The sequence below is a fragment of the Myotis daubentonii genome, chromosome 9, assembly GCF_963259705.1.
Source record: "Myotis daubentonii chromosome 9, mMyoDau2.1, whole genome shotgun sequence".
Classification (NCBI taxonomy): Eukaryota; Metazoa; Chordata; class Mammalia; order Chiroptera; family Vespertilionidae; genus Myotis; species Myotis daubentonii.
In genome coordinates this window covers 71,578,507-71,606,452 of record NC_081848.1, presented here as the reverse complement: position 1 = coordinate 71,606,452, position 27,946 = coordinate 71,578,507, and the positions used below count along the sequence as shown (strand labels likewise).

The 27,946-nt window shown below is 38.1% G+C and overlaps 1 protein-coding gene across 1 annotated transcript in view; it reads left to right on the top strand.

The window, feature by feature from the left end:
• Positions 1-27,946, top strand: part of HSD17B12 (hydroxysteroid 17-beta dehydrogenase 12) — a 124,022-nt gene that overhangs the window by 53,806 nt on the left and 42,270 nt on the right. The gene's annotated exons all lie outside the window — the stretch shown is intronic.

Genomic DNA, 27,946 nt, shown 5'->3' with positions numbered 1-27,946 from the left:
CTAGTGATTACAGAAAAATATAAGCATAAGTCATAGATGCCCAAGGCAAGAAATGATTACAGTCTTGGTTTAGAGTGACAGTAATTAAAATAAAACAAAGCTACATGAAACAATAATTATTAGGAAATCAAGCCTTTGCAGAAATAAGAAACTTTTACTAAAAATGACTCAAGGGCATGACAAAAGTCAACACAAAAGCTCAAAAAGTTAACAGGCTATTAGGAAGTGAGAGTGTTCTGGGGAGATAAGGAACCATTGCTGGCTAGTCTAGGTACTAACGGCACACGATAATTTTTATAATGTTCTCATTAAGATTATATTATCAAAGATCAGTTTTCATCTGAACAACTGGGTTCAAGCTGTTTAATTCCTAAGCTTTCTTTGTTGATTTTAATATATTTAATATATGTCATACCAGATGACAAGTTAACACTTTTACCTGGAGCTCAAAATGTATTAACTTTGTTTTCTGTTATTATGTTATAAAATAATGTATATACTAAATTGAATTTGCCATGCTAATTGGAGTTCAGAAATTATTCAGGTAACCAAAGATTCCTCATTATTTAACTCACTCTGATATTGGTATGGTATCTTAAGCCAATTAAGAATCATCAGAATTATATTTACACTGGAGGCCTGGTGTATGAAATTCATGCACAGGTAGGGTCCCTAGGCCTGGCCAGCGATCAGGGCCGCTATGTGGGGCAATATGGGGGACCCCTGGTGGTCAGTGTGCATCATAGCGACTGGTCATTCCACCAGCCATTCCACCGTTCAGTTGATTTGCATATTGGGCTTTTATTATATAGGATTGACATGGCAGAGCACTGCAATCTTTATTGATAGCAGGTTTGTCAGGACATTTGAAAGTTTTACACAGCAGATGGGAAGAGTAATGAAGATGAAATGATATGTAGCTTTGTCTGAAGTTTAGAAGAGCTAATCTTTTTATAAAGAAATCAATTTTTAAAAGTTTAAATCATTTGTGGAAGCAATACTAATATATCTAACTGGTAAAACCTGTGTAGAAAATTTAAAAGTTCAGAGAATAAAATGTAACAGTGGCATTATATTTTATACAGGAAGAAGACATATACCTATTTTTAAGTTTAAATGATCAAAACAAATCTTTTTTTTTTTAAATATATATTTTATTGATTTTTTACAGAGAGGAAGGGAGAGAGATAGAGAGCCAGAAACATCGATGGGAGAGAAACATCGATCAGCCGCACCCTGCACATCCCCCACTGGGGACGCGCCCGCAGCCCAGGCACACGCCCCTGACCGGAATCGAACCCGGGACCCCTCAGTCCACAGGCCGACGCTCTATCCACTGAGCCAAACCGGTTTCGGCCAAATCTTATTAACCCAAAGATTTACCTTAATTGGTTTCTGTACAACTTGGATTCTTATATAATCCTGGTTCATTTAAATATTTTAAAAGTTTATATTAGTGCATTTTTTTCCTTTAAAAAATTTATTTAATTTATTGGGGTGACATTGGTTAATAAAATTATATAGGTTTCAGGTGTACAGTTCTATAATACATCATCTGTATATTGTATTGTGTGTTCACCACTCAGTGTCCTTCCATCACCATTTATCCCCCCTTTACTATCTTCTACTTACCTCCACCCCATTTCCTTCTGGAAATCACCATACTGTTGTCTATATCTATGAGTTGTTTTTTTTTTCTTTGCTTAATCCTCTCACCTTTTTCATCCAGCCCCCTTACCTTTGACAGCTGTCAGTCTATTCTCTGTACCTATGAGTCTGTTTCTATGTTTGTTAGCTTATTTTGTTCATTATATTTCATATCTAAGTGAAACCATATGGTACTTGTTTTTCTTTGAGTGGCTTATTTCACTAAGCATAATAGTCTCCAGGTCATCCATGCTGTTGCAAAGGGTAAGATTTCCTTCTTTTTTTTTTTTTTTTTGACAAGTAGTATTCCATTGTGTAAATGTACCCCCATTTTTTTTATCCCCTCATATACTGATGTGCATTTGGGCTACTTCCAAACCTTGGCTATTGTAAATAATGCTACAATAAAGATAAGGGTGCATATATTGTTTAGAATTTGTGTTTCAGGTTTCTTTGGATATATTCCAATTAGTTGAATCTCTGGGTCAGAAGGCAGTTTCATTTTTATTTTTTTTAAAAAATATGTATTTTATTGATTTTTTTACAGAGAGAGGAAGGGAAAGGGATAGAGAGTCAGAGACATCGACTAGAGAGAAACATCGATCAGCTGCCTCCTACACAACCCCTCCTGGGGATGTGCCTGCAACCAGGTACATGCCCTTGACTGGAATTGAACCTGGGACCCTTCAGTCTGCAGGCCGATGCTCAATCCACTGAGCCAAACCAGTCAGGGCTCATTTTTAATTTTTGAGGTAACTCCATACTGCTTTCCACGGTGACTACACCAATCTGCATTTCCCCCAACAGTGCACAAGGGTTCTCTTGTCTCCACATCCTCGCCAATATTTGCTGTGTTTTTTTGTTTGTTTTTTTAAAATTTACTGATAGCCATTCTGACAGGTGTGAGGCGATACCTCATTGTGGTTTTAATTTGCATTTCTCCAGTGATTAGTGACCTTGAGCATACATCTATTGGCCGTCTGTATGTGCTCTTTGGAGAAGTGTCTATTTAGGCCCTTTGCCCATTTTTTTAATTGGATTGTAAGTTTTATGAGTTCTTTATAAATTTTGGATATTAACCCCTTTGTATCATTGGTAAATATGTTCTCCCATTCAGGAGGTTGTCTTTTCATTTTGTTGACGGTTTCCTTTGCTGTAAAATGACTTTCTAGTTTGAAGTAGTCCCGTTTGTTCATTATTATTTTTTGTTTCCCTTGCCTGAGGAGATACATCAGAAAAAAGATTGCTACGAGAAATGTCCAAGATTTTACTGCCTATGGTTTCGAGTCTAACATTTTAAGTCTTTGACCCATTATGAGTTTATTCTTGTGTGTAGTGTAAGAAGGTGGTCTAGTTTCTTTTCTTTTCTTTTGCACGTATCTGTCTGATTTTTCCAGCACCATTTTTTGAATAAACTATCTTTATCCAATTGTACGTTCTTGCCTCCTTTGTCAAATGTTAATTGATCATAAAGGCTTGAGTTTATTTTTGGGTTCTCTATTCTGTTCCATTGATCTATAGGGTGTCCCAAAAATATACATACACATTTTTAACAGCTGATAGCTCAATTTTGAAAATGAAATGTATTTTAATAAACACTGCCTTTGTAATTATTCAAAGTGTGTCTATACATTTTTGGGACACCCTTTACATGTCTATTTTTATGCTAGTATCATGTTGTTTTGATGATTATGGCCTTGTAGTATAGTTTGATAGGCAGTGTGATTCCTCCAACTTTTTAATTTATTCTCAAGATTGCTTAGGCTAGTCAGGGTCTTTTGTGGGTCCATATAATTATTTGGAATATTTGTTCTAGTTCTGTGAAAGACGTTATTGATATCTTGATGGGAATTGCCTAGATTTAAGGGAATTGCCTAGATTTATTAAATCTATAGATTTAATAGATTGCTGTGGGTAGTATGGACATTTTAATAAAGTTAATTCTTCCCATTCATGAACACACTATATGCTTCCACTTTTATATTCTTCAATTTCTTTTTTTCAGTGTCATATTTTTCCAAGTACAGATCTTTTACATCCTTTGTTAAATTTATTCCTGGGTATTTTATTATTTTGATGCAATTATAAATGGAATGGTTTTCTTAGTTTCCCTTTCTGATAGTTCATTTCTAACATGCAGTTGATTTCTGGATATTTATTTTGTATTCTGCTACTTTATTTAATTCATTTTATCAGTTCCAGTAGTTTTCTGGTGGAATCTTTAGAATTCTCTATATACAGTATGATGTCATCTATAAATAATGACGGTTTTATTTCTTCCTTTCCAGTTGGGTGCCTTTTATTTCCTCTTCTTGTCTGATTATTCTGGCTAGGACTTCCAGTACTCTGTTGAATAAGAATGGTGAAAGTAGACATCCTGTCTTGTTCCTGATCTTAAGGGAAATACTTTCAGTTTTTGCCCATTGAGTATGATGTTGGCTGTGGGTTTGTCATATATGGCCTTTATTACGTTGAGGTATGTTCCCTCTGTTCCCACTTTGCTGAGAGTTTTTATCATAAATGGATGCTGGCTTTTTCTGCATCTATTGATATGATCTTGTGATTTTTATTCTTCATTTTGTTTATGTGGTATATCACATTAATTGATTTGCAGATATCGTGCCAACATTGTATCTCCAGGATAAATCCCACTTGATCATGGTGTATGATCTTTTTAATGTATTGCTGGATCAGTTTGTTAATATTTTGTTGAGGGTTTTATCATCTATGTTCATTAGGGATATTGGCCTATAATTTCTTTCTTTGTAGTGTCTTTATCTGGTTTTGATAATGAGGATAATGCTGGCCTTGTAAAATGAGCTTGGGAGTCTTCCCTTCTCTTGAATTTTTTGGAATAGTTTGAGAAGGGTAAGTGTTAGTTCTTTGAATGTTTGATAAATTCACCTGTGAAGCCATCTGGTCCAGGACTTTTGTTTGCTGGGAGTTTTTGTTATTACTGCTTTGATTTCATTAGTTATACTTGCTCTATCAAGATTCTTGCATTCTTCCTGACTCAGTTTTAGAAGATTGTATATTTCTAGGAATTTCTCCACTTCATTTAGACTGTCCAATTTGTTGGCATATAGTTGTTTGTAATATCCTCCTTCTCCAATACAATAAAAGGCAAATAGGCTGAATGGTGGAACAACCGGAATAACCGAACAACCAGTCACTATGACGTGCGCTGACCACCAGGGTGTGTGTGTGTGGAACATGGCGGGCATTGGCCGCTGCGGGATGGTGGAGCAGGTGATGGGGGGAGGGGTGGTGCTACATACACCAAGGCAGAACACCGATCGCTGTCATCAGGGTGAGCTGCTAGTGGTTACTGAAAATTCTTTGCTCCCGCATGCCGTGGTCCCGCCTGGTGCTTGCACCCGCTACTGGCGCTGGAGCCATTGCTCTCACCCACTGCCAGCGCCAGCCCTACTTGCACCCGCAGCCAGTGCCAGAGCCACCGCTTACACCTGCAGCCAGTGCCTGGCACCAGTCCTGATCACTTGGTGCCATCAGCAGGTGCAAGCAGCAGCTGCTGGCCCCAATTGCCCCTGAGGGCTTCTCCACTTCCCCCTGCGCCTGAGGGGCGATCAGGCAGCAGCCGTGGCTCACCACCTGCTGACAGCGCCGGCCCCACTTGCACCCACTGCTGGCACCGGCCCCAATCGCTCTGCACCGTCAGCAGGTGTGAGCAGGGCCAACACTGTCAGTGTGTAGGAGTGGCAGCAGCGGGAGTGGGGTTGTTTGCAGACAGGGGACCGGGGCCACGACAGGAGGGGCCGGGAGTGTCGCCCCTGTGCCTACTGTAGCCTCACAGCCCCCAGTTCCTTTTAAGGTGCATAAATTCATGCACTGGGTCCCTAGTATTCTTGTAATCCTTTGTATTTATTTGGTGTCAGTTGTTACTTCTTTTTCATTTCTGATTTTATTTATTGGGTCCTCTCTCTTTTTCTTCATGAGTCTGGTTAAAGGTTTGTCAATCTTGCTTACTTTTTAAAAAAGCCAGCTCTTCATTTCATCAATCTTTTGCATTGTTCTTTTTAGACTCTATTTTGTTTATTTCAGCTCTGATCTTAATTATTTCCTTTCTTCTTTGCACTCTGGGCTTTGTTTGTTATTCTTTTTCTAGATCCTTTAAGTGTAAAGTTAGAAGGTTAATTTGAGATTTTTCTTGTTTCGTGAGGTAGGCGTATAATGCTATGAATTTCCCTCTTAGGACTGCTTTTGCTATGTTGCATAGATTTTTGGGTTGTTGTGTTCTCATTTTCATTTGTTTCAAGGTATCTTTTTACTTCCTTCTTGATCTCATTGTTAACCCATTCATTGTTTAGTAACCAATTATTTAGCCTCCATGTCTTTGTGTGTGTTTCAGTTTTTTCCTTGTGATAATAAGAAAAATATCCTCTTGTTATTTTTAAGATTTTCTCTTTATCATTAACCAATGCTTTGAATATTTTGTCCCTTTGTGTAGTTTTCTTCATGTTTCTCCTAGTTGGAGGAGTTTATCTTAAATTTATTTGTTTTAGTTTTCATTATATTTGAAAAAACATGGCTATTTATCAATTATTTTTTCTATTCCCCCATAGAAATATGGTATTGCGTTTATACATATATTTAAACAGAGTGAGGTTGTCCCTCAACTCACTGATGTTGCGTTCCTTTTTTTTCCTGTCGGTTTTATTTTAGATAGTGGCCATGGTGTGTCTTAATATTCATTAACTTTATTTCTGCAGTGACTAATCTGTTAATTTTGTTAGTGAATTTTTTTTTTTAATGTAGACATTGTATTTTTTTTTCTCCATATGAAAATTTAGGTAATTTTTATATCTTTCTTATCTCTTCTTAAAATGTTCTCCCTCTACTTTCATGAACATAAATAATATAGTATGGCCTTTCCACCTCTGCCTGTCTTTTTTGCTCTTATTCTCTCTCTCACTCTCTTTTCTTTCTCTGTACTCTGCCTGTTAATTCTAGGGCCTCTGTCTTCCTCAAATGCTCATTGGTTTCCTCAATTCAGGGGGGAATGCTGGTCTCTACTTGAGTTCCTCTTCATACTGGCCTAGAAAATATCTCAGGACAATAAACTAGGACAACCACCCTCATTTGTTTTACCTTCTCTTGGCTATTGCTGGCCTGAACCTTCTATTGTTCAAGATCTGAGAACCATTGTTTCATATATTTAGTCTACTTTTCTTAGTTTAAGGCAATAGAATAAGTCTGACCTCCGTTATAACATCATGACTGGGAGCAGAAGGCCCCTTTTTACGTCCTCTCCCCCCATTTTTTTTTTATTATTATAGATTTCCTGGTAAATATAATTATCTCCACACATGCCTAAAAACATTTGTCTGCATTAGACTTTAAAGAGAAAAGGACACAATCCTTCTGAAAATGTTTGCACGCGGCCTGGCATGGTTTAAAGGGGTGTGCCTGCTTAACAAGTATTCTTTTGGTGACTGAAGAGCCATTTGGAAACCTCGTCTTATTCTTCATCTTATATGGAAATTTAGTTTATGTTCCACTTTTATCACAAGTGGTTTTCTAAGCTAATGTGGGATCCTGTTGTAAAGCTGTTCAACTAAGCAATTTCACGGAGTGTACCTTATTTCACCTTGGTTACTACTGTTTGTTACAAATTGTTGACTGAGATAGAGAACAACATCTGTAATATGGGTGGATATTTTGTTAAAAATGTAGCATACCTACTAATTAGTTGTCCCAGGCTAATTAGCATGTGTTGGTCTGCATCTCCAATCAAGGCAGCTGCTTGAACGTGGCTGTTCTACAGCTGGCATGTGGGTGTGTGCTGCTCCATGGCCAGACACTGGCTATACGTCTTAATTAAAATGTTTGCTTATGTTTGTATGGTTTCTTTAAAACAGTAAGTGGTCTTACCTTGGATTATTGATGGTTCAGGGATTTTTGTGTAAAAAACCTTTTTTTGATTGGGGGAATGTGGGACCAAGGTGTTCTGAAATGGGTCCCAGTTAAGTAGATGATTAGTGTTTTTCCTCCCACTATTGAATTTTTAGTTGTTGTTATAAGTGGATAATTGTAATTTGGGGTACAGCCTTCAGCTATGAAAGAATACATAAAAAGGCATATTCTTTGAAACAGTTATAAAGCTTAGTAGTTTTATATAGGATTTTTTCCTTTTTCATGATAGAGAGAAAATACTTTGAAAGTTTTTTGGAAAAGGGTCACTTTATTTATTTCTAAATATATTTTTTCTTGATTTTAGAGAGGAAGGGAGAAGGAAAGAGAGAGAGAGAGAAACATCAATGATGAGAGGGAATCATCGATCGGCTGCCTCCTGCTGGGAATCAAGCCCGCAACCCAGGCATGTGCCCTTGACCAGAACTGAACCTGGGACCCTTCAGTCCGCAGGCCAATGCACTATCCACCAAGCCAAATCAGCTAGGGCGAAAAGGGTCACTTTAATTGGACTTTTCCATCAAATGAAGTTTTATAGTTTCTTGTTAATTATTCATTGTTTTGATAATGTCATGTCATTATACCACTACTTATTAAATGCATACTTTGTTTCATGCTAATCTTGAAAATAACTATAAATCAACTAACTTAAATGATCTAGTGCTATATCTAATACTAGAGCCAAAGAGAAGAGGAGTCCATTAAAATCAGCTATAAACTTCATATATTTTGAATTACTTTATTCCTTTGTTTAAAAAAACACACAAATAGGATTAATATTTAATGACAGCAAGCTACTAGAAATAGAAGAAATGTTGATATAGAATCAGCCTTTATTGTGCTTCTATTTGGTTTAATGTTGTAGAGATGTATAATATCTAAAATGGAGTCACTCTTCAATAGGATAAAAATATTAAGCCACAGTCCTGCCGGCATGGCTCAGTGATTGAGTGTGGACCTTGAACCAGGAGGTCACGGTTTGATTCCCGGTCAGGTCACATGTCCGGGTTGCAGGTTCTATCCCCAGTGTGGGGTGTGCAGGAGGCAGCCGATAAGTGATTCTCTCTCATCATGGATGTTTCTGTCTCTCTTTCCCTCTCCCTTCCTCTCTGAAGTCAACAAAAAATATGTTAAAAAATATTAAGCCACAAATGTAAACATTCACTTTTGTGGAATCCATAGAATCATGTTTAGGCATGTTTAGGAAAACATACTCCACATGATTTTAAAGGGCATCCCTGTTTAGAAACTACTGATGGACTAAAACCCTCACTTTGTAAATATGGAAACTAAATCTGAGAAATCAAGTCATACCTAATTAATGAGAGTTGAATAGAGTTCAGACCTCAGCTTCTCCATAACTGTGTGCTCCATTATACCCATTCTCTTAAATATACTTTAAACATTATTACTGGGTCACTGAATGGTAACTTTGGAGGTATATCCCCAAAACATAACGTGAGAATAATACAGCATCAAGAGAATAAGAAAACAAACTAAGCTAAATTTACATTGTGATGGTGTTTGAATTACAGTTATTATCTTTGGATCATTTAAAGGATATATGAAAATTTTAATTAAAATAGATGTATTTGTTTCTCTTCATTGTTTAAGACATAGCCATGTATTTAAGGATGACTTTGAATTACTGAATAAAGCTGTGCATTGACATTAAAATAAGCTTTGATTAACAGTCATATTTGAGATTTTTTTGAATAAGCAGTGGAATGAATATTCATAGTTGATCCTATGAACCATTATGTGGACAGCCTGGCAAGGTAACCCAAGATCACACGGAAGGCTGAGAAGCTGATTTTCAGTTGCAGGCCATCTAACTGTAGGTCTAGTTTTCCTTCTACTCCTGGTTGATATTTCTAATAATCCACCCCCCTCAGTTTATCCTTTATGGTATTAATCCAGGGTCCCAAGGTGCCTTGAATGTGTACCTTGTTTGCTAATCTCGAATTGCTTAGAACCTGTCTTTTTAACTCCCATATCTGAATTGTATGGAGGGTGCTGCTATCACTACCCAACTCTAAAAAGCCTTTATTCATCCTTTGTGTGTTTTTTAAGTAGTGATTTGTGTGGCTAGATGTTGGACCACAAGCCAGATAGGGGTTGTCCTCATGGGTGGGACTCTAGCTTTCCTACTGCTTCAGTGTTGGTCACTGTGCTTTGATCAGTTTAATAACTTGAGCTTTGCATTATCTTGATAAAAGGACGGATTGCAATGAAGTTTGAAAACCACTGCTGTAGAGATCTCCCCACACTTTCTCTGCCATTTCTTGTTTTCCTCCTAACAAAGGGCCTGTTTTACTCAGCATGTGTCTCCAGATGCCTAGTCTTTTATCTTCCTCAGAGGAAGAAATGTCATCTCTTGCTGGTATCTTGATTCCTCGGGTTTTTCCTGATTCCTTAGAGACTTGTTGCCATAGCAATCTTCTCTTCTGATATATCAAACAGGTACCTTTTAGACAAGTTTTGCTTGTCCCACTTTTTGTTTTAAAAACCAGCACATGTCAGTTATTCACATAAATTTTAATTTATGTCTTCTTTTGAAAATCCAAATGATCTCTTAACTCTGGGCCCAACCTTCCTGTAGGGCAGCAATCAGCTGGAATTGTGGGCCAGTTGCCCTTTAAGTGGCCTTGCCCTGTCCAGGGTGGCACAGCCCTCCCCACTCACACTGTGCATGTGCATATACTTCTATTAGGCTCTCTTCACTCACTTGAGTAACGTGCTTGGCCCCTGAGGACCGCTGAGTTTGCATCCACTATTATCCTTTACAGCCTTTCTAAGAAACACATCTGGAAAGAAATTCTGTTTCATTTGCAGGGACTGTAGAACCTTTTATCACTTGGATATGCCTTATTGTCAATGAAATACATTTCTTCTAGTTTGGTATGTTTATACTTTATAACATATTCTTTATTAATTTTGCTTTTGTCTCATAACAGAAACACATCTATAAGTGCTGATATTAAAAACAATATAAATGTAAGATGTAGGAAAACTATAAATTACTCAAATACTTAATAAGTGATCACAAATTTGAGAGAGTCATATGCTCTCTCCCATTTACTACTCCCTTCCTGCCTTGAAGTAATCGTGGTCTCAATTTCTAACATTGTCACTTAATTGATACTTCTTTGGGCTTTATATATACATTGCATAGCACAGTATGCAGTCCTTTGAATTTTGACTTATTACATTTGTGAGCTTCATCTTTATTTTTACATGTAGCTTTAGTACATTTCTTTTCATCCTTTGATGAGTATGTGATGAGCTTAGTTGTTGCATTCTTGGTTATTACCAGTACTGTTACTATGAATTGTCCTGCGCATGTCTTTTGGATCTATACCAATAAGTGAACTTATCTTGAGACGTACTTGTAGGCTTTTTGTCATACATAAGGCATTGCTGTTTCAGGGTCTTTAGTAGAGAGTTATCCAATACATTTCTTGCTTATTTATTTATTTTTTTAAATGATTTTTTAAAAAAATATATTTTGTTGATTTTTTACAGAGAGGAAGGGAGAGGGATAGAGAGTTAGAAACATCAATGAGAGAGGAACATTGATCAGCTGCCTCCTGCACACTCCCCACTGGGGATGTGCCTGCAACCAAGGTACATGTCCTTGATCGGAATCGAACCTGGGACCCTTGAGTCCGCAGGCTGATGCTCTATCCCCTGAGCCAAACCAGACAGGGCCATTTCTTGCTTTTTAAAAAAATATATTTTACTAGAGGTCTGGTGCACAAAATTCATGCATGGGAAGGGTCCCTAGGCCTGGCCGGTGATCAGGGCCGATCAGGCCTTCTGGCTGCCAGCTGGGGCCTTCCTTCATTCAGTGCCGCCCCCTGGTGGTAAGCACACGTCATAGCGAGTGATTGAATGCCTGGTCTCCCAGTCGAACTCCCTGACTCCTGATTGAACTCCTGAGGGGACACTTTGCATATTAGGCATATAGATAGATAGATAGATAGATAGATAGATAGATAGATAGATAGATAGATAGATAGATAGATAGATTTCAGTGAGGAAGGGAGAGGGGGAGAGAGATAGAAACATCAGTGATGAGAGAGAATCATTGATGGTCTGTCTCCTGCATGCCCCACATTGGGGATTGAGCCTGCAACCCAGGTATGTGCCCTGACCAGGAATCAAACCATGACCTCTTGGTTCATAGGTCAACATTCAACCACTGAGCCACACCGACTGGGCTCCAAAACATTTCTTAAGATCATGTTGCAAATATAGTAGCAGACTCAGAATCAGCACCTATACCTTATTCCTTCTGTGCACTGCATGGAAAACAAAAATGAAACAAAAGCTATTTAATGAGATTGCAGAGTAACTATTTTTATGTCTTAACTTTTAAACCTAAACAAACAAAACCCAAAAAACCTGAACATGTTTTGAAGGTTGAACATCTAACCTTTTCATTTAACTGCTTTAAAAGTTTTCAGCCTACAAAGATTTTATAAGTTGGTTCACCTGGCTGTTTGCCTTCATTTGGCATGGTTCCAGGTGGTGAGGTGATTTAACTATCATTTTAAAGATCACGTTAAAGATAGTTGGGACTAAATATGCTGTAAATTACTGCTTTAAATATAAAGTAAGCAGGCGTAAGCCTCCTTCCTCACTCTCCATTCTTGTTTTCCCTTAAAAATTTACTCTTGAAAATGTTATAGAACAGATATGTGCATTCATATGCTAACATGTATCATCTTTTATTTTTAAAATATATTTTATTGATTTTTTTACAGAGAGGAAAGGAGAGGGATAGAGAGTTAGAAACATTGATGAGAGAGAAACATTGATCAGCTGCCTCCTGCACACTCCCCACTGGGGATGTGCCTGCAACCAAGGTACATGCCCTTGACTGGAATCGAACCTGGGACTTTTGAGTCCGCAGGCCGATGCTCAATCCACTGAGCCAAACCGGTTAGGGCTAACATGTATCATCTTAATCGAATCATGAATTAAAATATTTTTGTTATTTTTTTGGCTTTGCTTTCTTTCCATCACCTTTTCACACGCAATACCTAAAATGTTATTAATTGAATTCTCTCCTGGCACAACTACAAGATGATTTCTGTAAGAAGGGCTTACTGTTAACTTAAATCATCATTTTACATAGCACATTCCTCCTGGGAGTTTTATACAATGCAGCTGTTTATGGCAGATGAAGAAAATTGAGTATACTGTACAGACTTTTAGGAATATTAATATATTTTTAGAAGCAAGTAAAATATCTTATGATCACACTAGCTTGTGATCATGTATGAATGGAGAGTAAGTCCATACTTTCTCTTGAGTAAAGTGGAGCATCAAGGGAATGTAAGCGGTTTTTGATCATTTTTTGTGAATGTGTTTTAAGTTGTCAGGTTTTTATGAATGGTTTTGAAGGAAAGAAAATACTTCCAAGCCATTTTGAAGAATTTTTTTAAAAGTAAAGAATATTTTATGGAGAAAGTGTCATCTTTCTAGTTTTAAAATTATTTTGCAGTTTACTTTTTAAAGTAGACTTTACTTTTTAAAGCAGTTTTAGGTGTATAACAAAATTGAGTGGATGGTACAGAAATTTACCATATGCATACTCTCTATTCTCAAAATCCTATACCTGAGTGGTATGTTTGCTACAATTGATGAACCTATGTTGATGAATCATTACCACCCCAAATCTATAGTGCAATGTAAGGTTTTCCTGTTCCTGAAAGGAAATACATTTAAATCTCAAATTTTGTCCTTATTCTGCCTACAAAATGTTTCTTTTCAATGTCTGCATTTAATTCCTCCTTAGACTTTTAAAAAATAGCATGCAGAGTGTATTTTTTGCTTCTCGTCCTTTTTTAAGTTAAACATTGAATGTTTTAAAAATATATATTTTACTATCTTGCTGTTTTTTTCTGTTTCTCTGTTATACATTGGGCATATACAGAAAGGGTTCAGTTGAGATCCAAGTCAGAAATGCATATGCTCATGGAGACCATTCATTCAGTGGAAATGGATCAAGTGAATTAGGGTGAAGCAAGAGAGAGTGGGGAAGCCTGGAGAACCAGAGCTCTTACCCCACATAAAGATAGGAGCTCTAGCCAGTAGTTACTATGTGACGGTGCAAGCCTCTGGTGCTACATTTTCTAGTGATTTGAAAATAATTTAAAGAGGAAATCATGATGTCTTATGTAAAACTATACTGGGTTTATTTTATTTTATTTTTTTAAATTTCTTTTTATTGATTTTTTACAGAGAGGAAGGGAGAGAGATAGAGAGTTAGAATCATCGATCAGCTGCCTCCTGCACATCCCCCACTTGGGATATGCCCGCAACCCAGGTACATGCCCTTGACCGGAATCGAACCTGGGACCCTTCAGTCCGCAGGCCGACGCTCTATCCACTGAGCCAAACCGGTTTCGGCAGGGTTTATTGATTATCTTTAGGATTTGTGAATTGATTTCCTCAAAGCTACCAATTAGACTTCCTAAAAATCTGACTGAAACACATATGTAGAGACATGGAGTTTATTAATGATAGACACAGTGTGCTTTATATAAAATTGGTTGACATTTATAAAATAAATACCTCCAAGCAAACCTTTATTTTGGTTAGAAATAATTAAAAGGTATAAAAAAAACAAGTAAGGAAAATTCACTTTTTAAGGATTCAGCATTCAATCAGTTATATAATTGGATCCATTCATTACCTGTGACAGTACAAATTTGTTGCACACTAGGATTTGACATAGGAATTTAAACAGAATATTGTACCCGTTTAACAAATCGGAAATAGGCAGTTTTTTAGCTTCAAAAAATATTCTCATTTTCAAAGAATTGTTCTCTCACTCTCTATACCTCTCACCTTGCTTTATTTTTTCTTGATGGCATTTATTACCAAATCTGATACATTATATTTTCAACTATTTCTTTCCTGTTTGCCCCTCAATGGATTCTTTTTTTTTTAATTCTTTATTGTTGAAAGTAAATTCTTTAGTGTTGAAAGTATTACATATGTCTCCTTTTTCTCCCATTGACCTCTCCCGGCCCGCTCCCGCCCCCCAGCACCAGCCCTCACCTCCCTACTGTCTCTGTCCATTGGTTAAGCTTATATGCATGCGTACAAGTCCTTTGGCTGATTTCTCACTCCCCACCCCTTCCAACCCTCCCCTGCCTTTCCTCTGAGGTTTGAAGATCTGTTTGATGCTTCTATGTCTCTGGATCTATTTTTGTTCATTATATTCCACAAATGAGTGAGATCATGTGATATTTTTCTTTCTCTGACTTACTCAGTGGATTCTGAGCTCCAAGGTAAGCAGCTTGATTTGGGTCACAGCTGACCCAGTCCCCATAACAGTGCCTGAGTGACCCATAGTAGGCATCAATTAATACTTATTGAACGAGTGGATGAATGTCCATAGCATCAGTTGCCTTATAAAGAGACTTTGGAGGATATGCTTTTTACCATCATGAGACTATCCAGATTTGAATTAATTTTATTAACAGAAGATTAGTCAGTCCCAGAGTGTCCAGGGCCATGTTTCCAGATAATCATATACTGAGAGTTTCAAAACTAGATTTATAGGTTAAATGTAGTGACAGTATTCAGAAGAACAAGAGTAATTACAGTTACTGAAAATTTTCTTATTTTGTATCTTACAAAAATTTGAATCTAAATGTAAGGCTGTAGCCTCAATTGACAAGGAAACAGCATTTGACATTAAGAGATTTGTGTAGCTGGAAGTAAGATGCCTTCTCAGGTGCTGGATACCTGGCTTCCCATCTGGCCTCTAACAGAGCTTTCTGGCGTTGGACAAGCTATTTCACTTCAATTTCCTCATCTGAAATGGAGACAGTTCTCCTACTGTATTCTGGGATCGTTATTGGAATTAGCTGAGATAATTCACATAAACCACTTAGTGTAGTGTCGGGCACTCAGAAGCTGCTACTGTGATTTTTTTAAAGAGCACCACTGTGAGATGACAGAAATATTTAAGTCCAAAATAGAACAACCGAGCTCTAAATTGCAAGAGGAAAGTGTTCAACCCCAGTCCCAGGGTGGAGCCTGGCCTGTTGGCAGTGCCATGGTCCAGGGCTGTGCACCTGCAATTTCTGCAGTGATGCACCAAGGATTGCAGCCAGAGTCCGCTGATCTGGGCAGGGCACAGACCGTCCATGTGCCTCCAAGACAGAAAGCTTCAGTTCCACCTGTTAGGCTCGAAAGCAGACTCCTGAGAACTGACCAAGATTGAGGAGCTGGCAGATGACTTATAGGTCCTGAAACCTACTTTTGTCAGGATACTCAGTGAGCATGCCCTTCGAGAGGAAACTTGCATGAAACCACATTTAATGGGCTGATAAACAAAATCGAAAGCTTAGTTTGAATGACTGTGGTGCCTGCTTATCAGTATACCTACAGGATAGCTAATCAGTATACTGACAGTATAACTCCTCCCTGGAGGCAGCTGTACAGAGGAAGCCAAAATAAAGCCAGAGGCTCCCTTCACGAGCATGCCATCTCTTGCCCAGAGAGTTTATATGTTTAAGGGCATGAAGCGAAGAGAGACTGGCATCTCCATTTCCATGACAGGAGCAACCTTGCCCGAATACCAACTGTTTGATGCCTCTGGCCGTTTTCCCCAGCCTGTGCTTGGATGAACATTCCAAGACCTCCTCCAGTGACTCGTTTTTTCCCTACTCCAGCACTCCTCTGTCTTCTGATCCACACTCTGTTTCTTTGTATATTTTACGACTTGCAGCCTGGCTCTCTTTATAGTTCTTGTAGGCCTGGGAGCCCATCTTGACCAAAGGGAGTATTTTTTTCCCTCTTAAAATGACAAAGGTGCGACTTGTTTTCTGAAATTAACCAACTAATTAATTCATTTGTACAAACTGTAAAAATGTGATTCCTTTTCCTCCTCTACCCAGTCTATAAACACATATACCCTTTGATCTGACTATTCTACTTCTAGAAATTTTTCCTACAGGGAAACTCAGGCAGCATAAAACTGTTTATAGCAGCGAAAAATGAGAAACTGACTAATTTGTTTGCTCCCTAGTCCACTCTTCTCTTTGGTTAGAGACAGGGCTCAGCCCTCACAGATGCTGTGTTATTGGACCAGCTTGTACACAAGACAGTGGGAATGTAAGCGTCCACCTCTCCTTGATCAGTGCTTTCTTCCAACCCTTAAAATGAATGATTAAAACTGCAGCCACATGGTTTATCATCTGTCAGGACCGTAATTATGGGGGTGAACTAGGTGTCCAGGGTCCACAACGCACTGAGTGCTTTGGCTCAGTGTGGCTCTTCAGTACGTCATTCAGATGCTGTCCCTTATGAGTTCTTGCCTTTGTTGCCTGTGGTATAGCCTTCCCTGTATTCTTCCCCAGACCTTCCCCTAAGACAGGCTTCACTAGACTACATGTGGGTTATGACTTATTTTACATACTTTATTTGTATGCTTTTTTCTCTTTTATTATAATGTCTTTGGTTGGAGAGGGATCCTGGAAGCAGGGGGGCAACCTTAGTTGCATCCATTACTTCTGGTCAAACAGCTTTTGCTTTGGAGGTAACAAATATACACATGCTGCAGTTTCCCCAGCCTTCCTTTGTCTTTAAAATAAAATAAAAAAGTCTTGATGACCTGTAAAAGTTCCTCTGAATTCATTGACATTTTGTTTCTTTCTAACGTGCTATGATATATTCCCCTTCTCCAATACAATGAATTCTTCTTTTGATATGTGCCTACTCATGTCTTGAATGACTGATTAAATAAATTATGGCCCAGCTGTTCTATGTAATTTAAAATGTCTGTCTGTATGTACTGACATGGAGGGCAATCTCTAGTGAAAAAAAGCAAGTTGCAGCATAGCATATTTAGAAAAAGTCTGTTTGATGCCGGGGTCCAACCCCAGCAGGTCCAGGGGTCCCCAAAGGTTTGGACGGAGTCGGCGAAGAAGGAATGACACGGAGATAGTATTCAGTTGATCAGCAGCCTAGCCAGGATCTCTAGCCCGGATCTCCAGCCAAGTTCTGGTCTGGATCTCCAGAGAGGCTCTGTGTCCATGTTCTCTCGCTAGGTTCTCCAGCCAGGTTCTGTCCAGGCTCTCCAGTCAGGTTCAGTGTCCAGGTTCCAGTCAGGTTCTCCTGCCAATCTCTGTAGTCAGGTTCAGTCCAGGATCCCTTGCCATGTTCTCCCGCTAGGCTCTGTCTCTAGGCTCTAAGGCCAGTCCCGGTCCAGGATCCTCTGGCATGCTCTCGCCAGCGAAGTTCTTCTGTCTCTAGGCTCCGTGTAGATTCTGTCTTCTGAATTCTGTCTCCTGAGTTCTGAGTCTTTCTGTCTTGTTACAACTGTATTTATACCAGTTGATTCAATCCTATCAATCTCTATTACAAAGGTTAGGGCGTTTCTTATCTCCATTCCAGGGAGAAAAGATTATGTAGTTTAAGCATGATTGTTCGTAGTTAAAGGGATTAATTACCCGCCTGGCACTTAGTTGAGGGGTTTTATTCCCTCCCTAACTTCAGGGGAAAATCCCTACCTGGGGATTCAACCTTTCTCAGAGAGGTGACCTTGGTTAAAACACAGCGCCAAGAAGGTGAGCAAACATATTAAGAACCGTATGCCATATATGCCAGGTCCCTTGAAACAGCAAGGATGGACCGGCTCCCGGCAGTTTTTATGTTAAAAAAAAAAAAAAAAAAACCTTCCCCATACCACAAATAGTAAACTCATGAACCAACTCTGTGTATATAATATGTAGCTATGCATCATGAAAGGTCAGTAAGATTACAGCCCAGACCCTTCACAAAACCAAAAATATTTCCTCTTTTGAGTGTCATGGATCTTTTTGTGAATCCCAATGATAAAAAATTAACCCTATTAAAAATATGTATATACAGCAGGACCTCAAATAGGTTCAATGTTGTCTCATTATAACATTGATGAGATATGCCTTAGGAATTTAACTCTTGTTTATATCAGTTAGCCTATGATAAAATTGGTTTCATTAAACATCGTTTCATTTAACTAAGTCTCAGAACCTATTGATGACATTGAGGATTTATGTATACAGAATATTTTGCCTACAGTTTTAGGGAGTTCAGGGGCTACTCTAATAACTGGTTTGGATCCAATGAATGTGTATTAATATTATGGCCTAATAGCCAATCTTATTTTGGCTATTTTTAAGTACTAATTTTTGCCTTCATGCTACCTACATTCTAATAATATCTATGGAATTTCTACAACATTACTTTGAGGCAACTTGTAAGGGCAATGGAAACGACACTGTCTGCTACAGAGAAATTTGTTAATATAAAAGGTTTAGCTTATGCTTCTTTGAACTTTTTATTTAAAGGGCCATATTGTCCAAATAGCTCTCCTAAATTCTAAGAAGGCAGTTTTATTATGTATTGTCAGACTAACAAACATGGTTTAAGGCCAAATTTGTGATATGATAGTTACATTTTTTTATATGCTATATATATTTTATAGTAAGCTGGGTCCTCAAGACAATCAGTACTAGGAGCATAATTTTACTATTTTAAATTATTATAGAGGCTAATGATATATGTTTGTGTATTTATATTATGTTATTGTGCTTAGCTATGATTGATATTAGTAATAGAAATTCCAATTATAAAATTGTTTCTGTGGAAATCTACTTTTCAATATCTGTTTGGTACACTTTCTGGAAATGCTTTGGGCAAAGAATGGAGTTGCTTACATATCTTTAACGTGAAACTCAATAAGTAACCAAGAGCTTGTTTTGCCCCTAAAAAGCTTCAAATATTTTATTTATTTAGACTTGTATCTACTAAATGAAGACTACAAATAAAGCTATCCCTTCTTAAACTAAGGCTTAAGTTACAGCATTTCATCAGCCTTTATTATGCAATTTGTATCAAAGACAATTGTGTGCTTAATTTAAAAAATGATTTGCAATGATCTGAGCTCTGGAAGAGAACCCCAAGGCCTACCTACTGCATCTTTGGCTCTGCTGCCAAAGCTTCTCAGATAATAGCAACGAATTCCTCTGTGGGACATTCCCCTATAGGTTCTTGCACTGTGCCTGTGCTCTGCAACAGCAGGTTTGCTAAAGCTTATGGTCTTTCCTGGGAGCAGAGAGCAAACTCAGCACCCAGATCTTGGTTTCTAGATTCTGTTTTCTAATAAAGGATCCAGAGCTTCTTGGAGAAATGGCTAGTTTCAGGGCTGGGGCAGATAGATTAGAAGATGAACCTGGAATATCTTGTGCCAGAATGCAAGAAAATAGTCAAAGAAAAATGCAGGCATGTCAAAAAGATACAGAAGCCAGCTTCAAGGGACTCCGTCCCATGAACCATATCTGGACAAATTTAACATTAAAATTGAAAGGAGAGAAACAAATTATAATCTATTGAATAAAATAGGAAACTATGAGCTCATACTAATAATGATAAATACATGCATAATAAATAGAAATTTTGATGAGGATTTTATGTAGTCTTAAAATATCTCCCCACAAAATACTAAAATATTTGTTAACTGTGCAGTGCTGGTATAATGGTGAGCATAGCTGCCTTCCAAAATACTTGTTAATCACAAAGGGAAAAATAGTAACTTCACAGTGGAGGAGCCTGGGAGACACCACCTTAATAAGAAATCAAAGTTTTCATCAGTAATGGGACATTTGAAATTGTGTACCATCTGATAGGATGCAATGAGAAACGCCACTTCACTTCCGTGCAATTCCCTCCAAGGATACATAACCAGAATCTAATCATGAGGACATTCTAGAAAGTAATTGGCCTGTAATCTTCAAGGTGTCAAAGTCAAACAGGTGAAGAAAAGTCTGAAAAACTGTTCCAGATTGGAAGAGGCTAAATAGAGGTGGCAGCTACTATGACTGGTGATTCTGATTTAGATCCTTTTTGCTGTAAAGGACATTGTTGGGACAACTAGTCAAATTTGAGCAGGGTCCTTTAGAACAGGCCAGATTGTGACAATTTGGGTCAGGTTCTTATCCTTAGTTCTTAGAGAGCAGGAGGAGACTCCAAATAAAGCATTTTTGCTTTTATTTTGGTTTAATGTGTGAAAACTGTGCTCTTTGAACAATTTAAATGAAAGGGGGTGGGTTTTTTTTTGTTTATGTTGACCTTCAAAGTGTTAATTGCTGTAAAGTAAATACTCATTTCAATAGTTGATATTTAAAATTTTATGGTAATTTTTTCAAAAGTTTCTGGTTGGGTTTTGTTTTTTAAAGAAACAAAAGCAACGATTAAGCTTCCTTTTTCTAAATACCAAAGTGAGACACTCAGATCTTGAAAAGAATACTTTTCTTCACAAAACCAGAACAGAATCATATAAGAACAAAGTGACAGGTTAAAATTAAAAGAGGTTATTTTTAAAAAGGAGCTCTATCAGCATTTTTAGAAGAAATGTACTGTGTGATATTTGACTTCTAATTAATTTTAGCTATCTTTCTCTTTGAAAGAAGAAGGGAGGAATGTTATGGAGGGTTACAAAAATATCTCTTTTGCTTTCCAAATTGATTTCAGTTCATGGTTATCCTGCATGGAAAATTGGTCAACTCTGGCCCAAGTCTTATTGGTAGTAATTTCATTTTTCAACCAACAAAGAGAAGAAGTAAGCTACCTCAAGAAAAAACAAACTTGCTTTACTAAATAATAACAGGGACATATTTTACATGATAAAAATATATAAGCAATAATCATAGGAATATTGCCTCATACATGAAACTATGAAGACTGTTTTAGCTCTGAGATACGATGGTTTATTAACCAGATTTCTAAAGCAAATGGATAAACCATTGTATCTTTTCTCTCCCTAAAGCCATGTATCTAATCAGTGGGAAAATCCATCAGCCTCTAACAGAGAAGTGTCTCTGAGCTGCCTGCCTCCTACTCCTGCTGTTGCCTATCTCCCTTAGGGCCTCTTCTCTAGTGGGGCTCATGCAGCAGCTGCTATACCCTCTCCCTACCCCGCATCACTTTTTATAACAGGCCATGTGCCCTCTCCTCTGCCACTAGCATTTCGCAAGTGTGACCTTGTCACTTCCTAGCTTAATCGCCTCTGCTAAGTACTTATAACACACAGGATGAAGTATAAGCTTATTTACAGGGCCCTGTGCTTAGAAGGGCCCGGACTTGATTAAATGCTCTGCTGTCAGCATCTTGCAATTCTTAATACTTTTTGGAGAGGGGGCTTGCCTTTTTATTTTGCACTAGGCCCCACAATTATGTAGCTGGCCCTGCTTGTTATCTCGGCACACACAACCTCCACCAGCTTTCTTCTACAGTTTTTTCTTCTCATTTCTCCCTGTGTACCACATACTCTATCCACAGGGATTCTTTCAACATGTTGCGCCTTTCCTCCACTTTCTGCCTTTGCCAAACTCCCCATTCTCTGCAAGGCTGCTTGTTCCTCAAGGACTCAATGCAAATGTCACCTCTTATTTAAAATCTCACTCTGCAGGAATGAACTGCTTTTTCTTTGCATGCTTTGTTCATATTTGTTAGAGCAACAGTTGGGTTCACACATAACTCCTTCACCAAAAGGTGTGGCTAAAAGTAGTATATCATGACCATTGATTCCATGGATGATGCTGTAATAAATAAATAAATACATACATACATACATCACTTTTTTAAAGGCAGAGTTGGATGTGCATATCTTTATTTGAAAAAAGATATGCATCTGATGCAAAGAGGAAAGACTTAGTGATACAAATAATGCCTACCATAGCCTGTGCTATTTAGGGAAAAAAGCAACTATATGTGATGTACTCATCTTTGTAGACATTGGCAGATATAAGAAAACATCTATCTGTATAAGACTCTACAGTTTCTTAAAGTACATTTTCATGTTCTATAACATGTAATCCTCGTAAGAGCTCTGAAGGGTAGGTGTTCTTTCTTATATTAATAGTATTCCTGAAGGTTAAAAGACTTGAAGGAAGAGCCCTCAACCAACAAGTGATTGAGCTGGCACTCAAGTCCAGGGCTTCAAACTTCTTGCCATGGTTTTTCAAACAAGCTTTGCGTCTTAGTCAACTTGAGCTGCAGTAACAAAATATCATAGTCTGGGCATCCTCACCAGCAGACATCTCACTAGCGGCCCGATGCATGAAATCTGTGCTGCCTCTGCCTCAGCCCCCGCCACTGAAGCTTTGTCCAGAAGGTCGTCCGGGAGGACATCTAGTCTAATTAGCATATTATGCTTTTATGATTACAGATGTTTTTGGAGACTGGGAAGTCCTGGCAGATTCCGTTTCTGGTGAAGGCTCACTTTCTGGATTGTAGATGGCTGCCTTCTCACTATTTGCTCACATGGTCTTTCCTTGGTGCATGTGAGAGGGCAGAGAGCTCTCTCTGACTCCCTCTTATTATAAGGTCACTAATTCCATCATGAGGGCCTCACCTTCATGACTTCATCTAAGCCTAATTACCTCCCAAAGGCTGCACCTCCAAATGCCATCACATTGAGGGTTAGGCCTTCAACATACAAATTTTAGGGAGACACAGACATTCAGTCCATAACACTCTGCTTCCTTAGTATTAGCAAAATCATATTGGATCTTAACTATAGTAATGTGAGGAATGTTTTCTGCATTTTTCTCACCTCAAAAAATAAAATTCAGATGTTTCCATTGGCAGGCCTCCCCCCCCCCCCCCCTGCCCCGCCCCCAAAGTGTAGAAAATATACATCCTTACTTGCCTTGTCCAAGGGTCTACAGTGTCTGAACCAAGGGTAGAACTCGGGGCTTTCAAAAAGTGGGTCCTATTCATGCCCTATCAGTAGAACAGATTCACATGGAATAAGGTTTTTATTTATTACAGATGGTTGTTCTAGTTAAATAGGTTGTAATGAATAAAATATAATAACCTTGGCTTAAACAGTGGTTCTCAACCTGTGGGTCGCGACCCCTTTGGGGGTCGAATGACCCTTTCACAGGGGTCGCCTAAGACCATCGGAAAAACACATATATAATTACATATTGTTTTTGTGATTGATCACTATGCTTTAATTATGTTCAGTTTGTAACAATGAAATTGGGGGTCACCACAACATGAGGAACTGTATTAAAGGGTCGAGGCATTAGGAAGATTGAGAACCACTGGCTTAAAAGAAAGAGCTACTTGGTTTGAGATGGAATCCTGATAATGCTATGATCAATTTTTTTATTTGACTGAAAGTGGGTCTCTTCATGAGATTAAAATTATCATTAATATATTTTCAAGGACAATGTAGAAAAGAAATGGAACATTATTTGTTTAGCATATCTGATCTTTATAATTGAATATACCTTTAAAAATGGAGTCAGATAAATTATTACCTCCTAGAACATAGTCACCTTTTCTCCAGAGCTACGTAAGGGAGGTGTGTCACCCCAAGGAGTAGGGAGTGGAGGGAGATGGTAAAGCCTCTTTGAAATACAGAAAATAAGAAAAAGAGGGAAGTGAAGAGAATTTTTGTTTGTTTTCTCCTTAAAGTTAGAGAAAGTACAAAAGACTCGTACTTCTTACATCTCTGATTATTGGAAAACATTTTCTACAAAAATGGAGTTTTTAAAAGCATGCAGTATGTTTTTATAGTTATAAATAGATTTGAATGAATTTAGATTTAAGAAGATACAATCGATAGGCATTGAATATAGGACTATTTCTCCAAGAGTCTCTCCTTTCTCCCTAATTATCTTTTTTCAGGACAGGGTAAAGAGAGAGGGGCCCATACTTTAAATACCTTTAACCAACATCTCCATGCCCCTGAGTTAAATAAGCTCCTGGATGGTTTCTGAGGTTTCTTATAATTATAAAATGTTTCTATTTTTATGAGAATTATAGTGTCCTTGTAGGACAGATGGAAGAACTGAGTTGTTCTCAATTTATCTTAATGCTTAAACATGCTTATAGCAAGTACTTTACGTTATATTGTATCTCACATAGACATCTCTTACCAGCAATGTAATTTTATTTCTATAGGGAAGAGTTCAAGAAGTATTGAGAAGATGATGTTAATAAGTCAGTCGTCTTGGCCTAGATGCATTTACTCAATCAACAAACATTGAGTGACCTCTGTTATATATGCCAAGCATTGTGCTAGGTGCTGGGAACACAGAGATGACAAAAAATGATCTATGTTTGTTAGGAAATAAGGGCTCTTTGAATAATAGAGTATGGTAAGCATTTAATAAGGTTATATGGAAGCTTTGTCTCTAGGAACACAGCCAACAGAGTAAATAGCTTAACCTTGGAGAAAATGGGAATTGTAAAAAATCAGTCCACAGAGGTGGTGGCACAATGTGAATCTTAAATGATGAAAGTTTTAATACAGAAAAGATGGGGGAGGGTAAATGTGACAAACTTTCATAATGGATAGTACCTAAAATTTAGGGGGAAAAACAAATAGTTTATTTGGAGCAGATGTAGGGACAAATGAATTAATATATTATCGTTGGTTTTTATTAATAGAAAAATTGTAAATAATGCATGGGTTTATGTAGATTAGACCTCTTTTCTAGCATTCTCAGACCTAATATCCCTAGACATCAAAAGGGGAAATGAAGAAAGTCTTTCTAAGGCCTATAAAATTATTCTTAGAGAAAGACAGTATATGGTCCTCACTTCTGTTCCAGTCTTTTAGAGAAAGACTTAGATTTAAGCGATAGCAGTTTGTTGAGAAAAATGAAAATAATGATGACCAGACCAGAAATAGGTTAAACATAAAGCTATTTGGAATGTGTTCCTGACTTTTTTAGATTTGAACCTAAAAATATCTTAGTTTGAATACTGAGAGGTGTTTTATCAGCATCTTGAGATTACGTATGGGTGCAGTTCCTTTCTGTCAATTCCAGGCTTGACTTGGACCTAATTCAGGTCCTCTGAGTAAAAATCAGCAATGTGTCTGTAGGAGGGGGCGCCCATTCTTGCAGGTGATGGAGTGGCTTGAGAGAGTGAGGGCCTTCATTGTCATATAGCTCTATAGTAATGAATAATGTTTGCTTTCTGTAATTCCACAATTGTGGTTATGTGGTTTTCAGTGGTCTAGTAGATAAAAAGGGAATGAATGGTATCATCAGCCCAGCTATTTCTTAGCTTCATTCGCTACCATTTAAGCCAGAGTTGATTTTTGCCTCCATTTCTAGTAAGTTGATTGCCTTGAACATCTCATATCAATCATCAGAGTTGTGGGGTTTTTTGCTTCTTAGTTTTTGGTTTCAGCCACTAGGCTGAGAGACAGTGGGCCAAGACCATCTCAGAATGGGAGGGGGGCATGATTGTATTTGGCCACAACTGTAAGTAGCAGGATGCCAGCCCATCCAATTTCAAATACTGAATGGTTCAAATCAGTAGGAATAATTAGCAGCATTGAGTATCTTTGCATAATGATGTGTAGTATTCTAATAGTGGAATTCTTTAGTTCTTTAATTTATTGAAGAATTTATAACAACATGATTTCTGTGAGACATTGAGTAAATGGAGAGCCTGGAGGAATGCCACATTGTCGTTCTCCTTAAATTTAATTGAAATGTTTCATGCAGTCCCAATAAAAACTGAGACTAAAAAAGTAAGGATAACGAATAAACTTTTGAAAAAGAGTAATAATAACAGAGACTTGCATTGTCAGAAATATTAAAACTTATCTTAAAGCTAGAATAATTAAAGCCAAGGGTATTATGAAAGAACAGAAAAGTCTATAATAATAAAAGTATAATATGCTAATTAGACCAGACCGGCAAACGACCTTCCAGACGTCATTCCGGATGTCCTTCTGGATGAAGCCAAAGTGGCAGGGGCCAAGGCAGAGGTGGCTAGGGTCAATCAGGCAGGCAGACGAGCAGTTAGGGGCATCAGGCAGGCAGGCAGGCAGAGTGGTTAGGGACGATCAGGCAGGCAGGCAGAGGCAATTAAGGGCAATCAGGCAGACTGGCAAGCAGGGGCGATGAGGCAGGCAGGCAGGCGAGTGGTTAGGAGCCAGTGGTCTCGGATAGTGAGAGGGATGTCCGACTTCTAGACATTCCAGGCAGAGGGAGCAGCAAGAGCAAAAGCATTGAGTGTACTTGGAGATCACTGTGTGTTTAAGGCACTCCTCGGGGCCTCTGTGCTGGAACTGGGGAGCAACTCGGGGAGAAGTAGGTGGAGATAAGTTCAGAGAGAATTAGGTTGTTGCCCAAGATGTTGGCCCTTACTGTGAGTGAGATGGAACTCTGGGAGGTTTGTGAGGAGAGAAGGGTCCTGAGCTGACCTACGTTAAAAAACGAGAAAGCCTGAGGCATTGAAGGTAAGTTAAGAGAAAAGCAGCAGTGTTAACTAGAATATGATTCACAGTAATCCAGGTATAAGTTCAAAATGTTATTTATCTTGAAGAACTTGCATCAGAAGCCATTTTGCTTATTCTAATGTGAACACAAAGAAAGAGTTTACTTTAGGGTTCTTATTAAATAACGTTTTTTTCCAAAAGTGTCTCTGAATTTTTTTTTTATTTTTATTTTTTTTAGCAGCATAGCTATACCAGGCTGCAACATAAGTACATCCTATGACACTTGGAAAAAATAAATTTGATTAAGGGGTTGTGAAGTGGCTTTTATTACTAGAGAGAAATTTTCCTAAATGTCAGTATATGGTGCTAGTATGGCAACATACTTTGGTTTTCTCAAAATAAAGAGATAAATTTCTCCTATTTTATAGTTAATAAAAGGTATTCTTCAGCTTCCTGATTTTGTCCTCCTCCCCACCCTCCCTTATGAATTGGTGCCTCTAATAAAAGATCTTTTATTTGTGGTAAATTCTGCGAACCATTTATAGTGAGACATGTTGGATCAGCTATATGAAATGACAGCTCTGTGTCTATCTGGCTCTCCATTACATGAGCACATATAGTAACTCACTTATGTGGAATAGTAAGTATGCCTTTCATAGCAGACAAGATATTTTCCATACAGTTAATACCCTCCAGTTTATTCATGGATTCCTACCTGGGGTCAATACTTTTCACTGAGTCTAACCAAGAACCACATCTCTTGTGAACAGGCTCTTTAGTTTTAGACATAAATCCTTTAGGTCAGGAGTGGAAGCTTCCTGGGTTAGTGCTGCATACTCTGTGATGCGCTAATTTACCTGTGTGCGAATGGAGAATCATTTCGTTTAGAAATTGGATTTTTGCCGAAACCAGTTTGGCTCAGTGGATAGAGCGTCGGCCTGCAGACTGAAAGGTCCCAGGTTCGATTCCGGTCAAGGGCATGTACCTGGGTTGCGGGCACATCCCCAGTAGGAGATGTGCAGGAGGCAGCTGATCGATGTTTCTCCCTCATCAATGTTTCTAACTCTCTCCCTTCTTCTCTGTAAAAAATCAATAAAATATATATAT